The 6,543-nt window shown below is 33.9% G+C and overlaps 1 protein-coding gene across 1 annotated transcript in view; it reads left to right on the top strand.

Moving 5' to 3' along the window:
- Positions 1 to 3,446: 3,446 nt before the first annotated feature.
- Positions 3,447 to 6,543, top strand: part of LOC133534821 (calcitonin gene-related peptide type 1 receptor-like) — a 69,257-nt gene continuing 66,160 nt past the window's right edge. The window contains exon 1 of the mRNA XM_061874113.1: positions 3,447 to 3,892. The gene's annotated coding sequence lies outside the window, so the exon portion shown is untranslated. The remainder of the gene's footprint in view (positions 3,893 to 6,543) is intronic.

The raw sequence follows: 6,543 nt of genomic DNA, 5'->3' as shown, positions 1-6,543 counted from the left end.
CATTTGTACATTTCGGCTTTGTCCAATGGCTAGGGACACACTGTATATACAATAATTGAAAAAAAAAAAAAAAAAATTTGCATAAAATTCGCCCCTAGAATGAATAAAATAAAAATTACGCCGAGAAGATTCTATAACGTCACTACAGATTCCCACGATCATATAAAATAAGATATTTTAACTGACATTTAATGATATTGACATTAAATACGAATGTTCATTAAATAGATTTAGTACAGTCAATATATCCAAAAAACCGACCCTACCCGTGAATAATCAGTTCTTGGATTTTTTTTTCGGAAGTCCCTCGGGGGGGGGGGGGGGGGGGTGTCACTGGGAAAAGTAGACCGTATCAGGCTCGTGTATATTCAAAAAAAGATTTTTTCCAAAAAAACGGTTTCTCTTGAATAACTCGGCAATTTTTTATTTTACAGTAAAACCGTGAGGACAAAAACTGTAGGAAAGATTCGCTACAAGTTTGGTCCTCACAATTTTTCTTCTAGGATCGATATTTTGGAAATTAAACCTGAAAAACGCGACTAATTCAAAATATTATCATTATCTCCTATGTTCCACGTTTTACGGCATGAAATGGGAAATTAATTAATTTGTAATTAAAATAAAAATAAATAAAAAAGCCTTTAATTCCACTCTAATAACAATGATTAATAAATATATATCTCTAGGTTACATTCTTAATTTTTATTTTTTTTATTATAACTTAATTTAACTACTAACTAGCACTATGATTAGTGGACCTCTTCGCGAGTAAAGGCCTCCCCCAACCGCCGCCATTCTGAGCGGTCCTGCGCTACATCTTGCCATTTGTGCGGTATGATGTTGGTGACGTCATCGACCCATCTTGTGGTTGGTCTGCCAGATTTTCTTTTTCCATGTGGCCCTTTCCAAAGTGTTACACGTTTGGTCCATTTTTGGTCGCTCATTCTCGCTATATGGCCCGCCCATTGCCATTTCATTTTCAGACAGTGTTCTAATGCGTCGATGACTCGTCCTCTCTCGTATTTTTGTATTTCTCACTCTGTCTAGTCTTTTTAAGTTTAGTATACTTCGTTCTTGGGGTCTTTGGCAAGTTTGAATCTTGTGTCTTATGTCTTTGATGTAAGTCCAAGTCTGACAGCCGTAGGTCAAGCACGGCAATAAACTAGTGTCTAAAACTTTTTTCTTTAGATTTGTTGGCAGATTGCTTTTTAGGACCTCTTTTAGGCTCCAATGTTTTTGTTATTCGTCTGTCCAGTTCTTTAACTCCTTTGTCCTTCTCAAATGAAATTTGCTTGCCTAAATAAATATAGCTCTCTACATATTCTATTTCTTTTGTGTCGATATATATTTTGACTCTATTTCCGTTAGTCATTATTTTAGTTTTATTGATATTCATTTCGAGGCCAATGCGTTTGCTGGTTGTTTGAAGTGATTGCATCTTGTATATCTTCGGGCTTGTTCGAAAATATTGCGATATCATCTGCAAAACAGAGATGGTTTAAACTTTTTCCGTCGATTTTGATGCCTTTACTTCTCCAGCTAAGCGATTTCGTGATGATGTGTAGAACAGCAATGAATAGAGTTGGTGATATCGGGTCCCCCTGTCTGACTCCTCTTCCTATTTTAATTTTTTTACCTGTATTTTCGAGTTTGATTTTGCTTGTAGAGTTGTTATATACGTATTTTAGGATATCTATGTATGTATTATGAATGTTATACTCTGATAGTGCTTTCCATATGGCTTCGTGTGATATAGTGTCAAAAGCTTTCTGAAAATCAATAAAAGCTATGTACATTATGCTATTAAATTCTATATGTTTCTCTATAAGCTGTTCGATGACTTGGTTGTGATCCATTGTAGAGAATCCTTTACAAGAGCCTGCTTGTTCTATGGGTATCTGTTTTAATTAATCACAAACAACTCTCTTTTAGGGATTTAGATAATATCTGAATATAATACAATATTGTTACTCGTTTAATAGTATAGGATATACAAGTTTAAAATAGAAACATTCCAAACTCCGCAGGAACTAAATTATTTATTGGTTAATTAAAAAATGATTTAGCAGATTTTTGTATTTAATTACAAACCAATAAATCGTGGCAAGTTTCATTCTCCTATTTCTTCCCCCAATCTTGCTGTTCTGACTTCTGAGATAGTGTACCAGACTATCGTTATTAATATTAATTTGCCAGTCTGGGACTCTTATCTCCGCCAATGGAAACTGCCAGGCATAACTAAATAGAAAGGTTTTTCTTTTCTCTTCGCTTATATGTAGTAGACCAAGCTGTAAGTTCTTATTGGACAAAGGTTGGCGCCTATCTAACAATGGTGCCAAGTACTAAAATTATTTAAATGAACTATTTAGTAAAATAGCAAAGGAAATAAAGAAAGGGTGGTTTCAATTTAAATTTCAATATGCATTCGATATTAATTGTGAAAAAAAAGGAACACTTAAATATTTTGATCGATGTTCGAGCCATTTCGAATTTACTACCAGAATTAATTAACAGTTGATTTGTTTTATAAACGCAACGAAACGTATACACAACTTCTAATGGAGTATTCGCAACGCCTATCAAGCGACCATCGCCCACTCGAAGCCCATCACAACTGCGAGTGATCAGTTTTCACATGTACGTGTAGGTTTATATACACGTACTTATAGTGGTTTGCCTGAATCAATGAACTTAGTGAGAGATGGAAATCTGAACAACTCTGGGTTGGTCTATATTATTCCGATTGCTTGCCAAGCGTAAAACCAGTGGTACTATGACCTCGAGCTCTAACAACCATGTCTGATTGAAGAGCGCACTTATGATGCGAACTGTGAGTTTTAAGAATATAAAAATGTTGGATTTACAACACGTATTTTTGGTAAATGATTTTTAACTTTTTCAGACTGCGCATATATTTTTTACTAAATTGTATATTAACAATAGAACTAATATTAAAAGCACATGGCCCATTCTTACTTAGACACAAGTTGGAACTTTTCTATTTATTATTAAGAAGGCCATCAAAATAAAAATATTACAACCCCAACAACAAAACCTAGTTGTTGTGCGAATCTGCTAATTTTAATTTCTTTTGTTAGTATCTGTATCATTAATCGAAACCGCACAATTATGTTAGCTTGAGACGTCACTGTTGTAAGAGGTTATTCTCTAGACGAATAAATTTATAATACTATTTTTAAAGAGTCTCGTGAGCAATGGACTTCATTATGAAAAGTTCACCGACCTACTGAAACTTTGCTATTGAGCTGATATAAAAATCGTCTAAAATTCTGACATGTTTTTAATCGAGACTTAAAATTGTCGAACGTCCTTTATTGACTTTGTTTATTAGTGTTGGTATGTACCTAGGTCGAGTTTCTTCCAACGAAAACGTCACTTTTGAATTCGAAGTTCGAATCGGGCCGCAATTCTTGTTTGGAGGGGGGGGAGGTTAAAAGTCAAAACAAGCAAGTTTGCAACTATTTTGAGAGCACACGCAGTGCAAGTGTTACTGTAACCGTCAAACTTCTATGAGATTATGACGTATATAAATAACATTTCCACTGCGTGTGCTATCAAAATCGTTGCAAACTTATATCTAGGTTTAACTCTGTCTTGCTGGTTTGCCTGATCGTTGGACTCACTTGCGTTCGGTAAGCGATTACACGTACGGCTTATATTGTATAGACGCGCAACTCTGCTTAGAACCGAGCTGAGTGAAAAACTCGTCTCTGTATGAGTCAGACTCAGTTTACGTCTTGCCGCGAAAGCGCGCAGTGCCCGCCCTAAGACGACCGCCTGTTGCGTCTAACTTTTACTGCTCAGACAATATACATCTCGACTTAATCATTTTTTTCATATTTGTTCTTAAATGGTTGGACTACTTATTAAGGTAATTTGGTTAAGTTATTATCGTGTTAATGGCAGATTTCCGTGTGGATTGTAAACTTTATTTATTTTTGACTACTTATCTGGATCCTAGTGATAACATACAGCGATTTCGATAACTTCAGTACATTTTTAATTATCGGACTATTAATTTAAACACTGACTTCAACGGACCGTTACTTATCTACAGAACAAGAAAAAATATATTTCAACAATTCAAGTTGATTGTTGTTGTCATCGATCTAAAGGCTGTTATTATTTTGGTAGTGATTAATTAACGTAATACTTTCCTACTGAGATCAATAAACAATGTCTTGTCATTTATTAGGAACGCTGCGATTTCGTTAAAATATTTTAAAAATGTTGATTGTATGTACGAAATTCCTTTTGTTGCTGTAATATTACAACATTTTTTTCTCCAAAAACTTAAAGACAAAAACAATCAATTTCACGAGATCGAGTATTTATGAAACCGCGTTGATTATTACATTTTTCAAGCATTACGTAATGTAATAAATACAAGAGCACACCAAAACGTGATATTTGTCCGGTGTAAAGGAAATGTATCCCCAATCGATATCATCTATTTTGATGTAAATCAACATTTTACTTTTTAAGCATTTATTACGAGAAAAAGTCTAAATATGTTAACGACTAAATTAAATATCTGATGTATACTATAGTATTCAGTAACTTATATCACAAAACATACTGTCTACAGTCTTTATTTTAAGTACTCATAAATACATTTTACGTAATGAATAATTAACCTTTTTATATTTTAGATATCAAAATCATATTATGTTCAGAATATATAAAAACAATGTCCAATATAATCCGAACTTAATTTGATGAGGTAAATAATGATTAATACAATGAATTTGTAATATATCTAAATAATTACATGCGAGCCCAATTCATAACAAGCTTTCATGAAACAGGTCCGTTGTCAGTTGTGACAAAGTTTTAGATTTATTTTACTTATTTTACATACAAACAATTTATCCTATTTAAATGTTTAGTACGAGATTTATAGTTAACCAAACTTTCCGCCACTGTGGAATTATTGGGAAGTTAGGTACACTCAAGGATGCCATCTTTTAGGTAAGCATGTTCCATCCTAGACTGCATCGGCACTTTCCATCAGGTGAGATTGTGGTCAAATGCTTAACTTTTCGTAATAAAAAAAAGGTAGTAGAACCTAGACGTAGAGTAGTGATCGTTAAAATATCCATTTTAAGACCTAAACATTAACCGTGTGGCAGCGGATTGCTAGTTCTTTATTATCCGAATTAATTAGCGAATCGTAATTAAGCGACCCCACGAGCTTTTATATTCGTACTAACGGGAGTTATTACTGTCGATAAGAAAAATATACTCTATTATCAATATCAACATTTATCTAAAAGTGTAAAGTTTATTTGAATGGTGGAAGTGTACATGAGTATTTGGAGGAATGGGTGTTTGGATGAATGGGTCTTTGGGTGAATGAGTGTTTGTGAGAATGGATGTTTCGGCCAATGGTTGTTTAGGTGCATGGGTTAATTTTTTCCCTTACCTATATGTTTTTGTATGTGCTACATCAAAGTTTTTGCCTTAAGGTGGTGGCTTGTGGGTAATGGGTAGTGACCCCCGTGGTATGAAGCCGATGGTCCCGGGTTCAAATCCTGGTATGGGCATTTATTTGCGTGATGAGCACGGATATATCATGGGTGTTTTCTGTGTATTTATATATTATATATATCGTTGTCTCCCTACCTAGTTAGTTAGTACCTACAACATAAGCCTTATTGAGCTTACTGTGGGACTTAATCAATTAGTGTAATAATGACCTATAATATTTATTTATTTATTTAAGGTGCCTCGCACAAGATTCTAAACTATAGAATCTTTCGTTTCATCGGGACTCAAAATAAGCACTCGTAGCAACAACTAACTTTGTTCTCTCGTTGCACTATTTCTCTCTACACCAATTTTATGTATCTCTGTTTGACCCTTGGTTGACCGGTAGAGAAATGCCATTTGACATTAAGTCCATCATTTTTATATTGTTGTATATATTTTATACAATAAAGTTTAAATAAATAAATAATTATTTAATTGCAATTGACCAATTACTTAATTCTACTATCATTACTATTTTAATATCTGGGAGACCGAGCTTTGCTAGAAAAAACATATAAAACATCAAAAATGCGCGTTTTCCTTGAGATAACACGTAGCTAGATCGATTTTTTTCGTCCTCGAAAACCTCCATATAACAAATGTCACCCAAATTGTTAGAGCCGTTTCCGAGATCCCCGAAATATATAAATATAGAAGAATGGCTATTTTAAAGGCATAAATAATAAGATTCAATTTAAATCTCAGATTAGGTTGTTTATAATGTGAATATAATAGTGAAATATAAAAACACATACAAAATACATATAAACACATTATAAAAAATCCTAACCCTAAAGGGTGCTGCCCAAAACACTTCTAACTACTTACTGGGATTGTTTTTCCATTTGTTACCATGTGTTAGTGTGCTTATCACGGGTAAATAAGTAGCGACCGTCATACGTCTCGAGATAAAAGAAGAAGTAAGGGCTGCAACAATCATGCGTTCTTAAATTTCCGTTTTAAACTTATTTCAGGCCTCATTTTGTGAGA

This window comes from Cydia pomonella, chromosome 1, assembly GCF_033807575.1.
Source record: "Cydia pomonella isolate Wapato2018A chromosome 1, ilCydPomo1, whole genome shotgun sequence".
Taxonomy (NCBI): Eukaryota; Metazoa; Arthropoda; class Insecta; order Lepidoptera; family Tortricidae; genus Cydia; species Cydia pomonella.
Note: the sequence above shows the minus strand (reverse complement) of the source record. Positions and strands in the feature narration are given on the sequence as shown.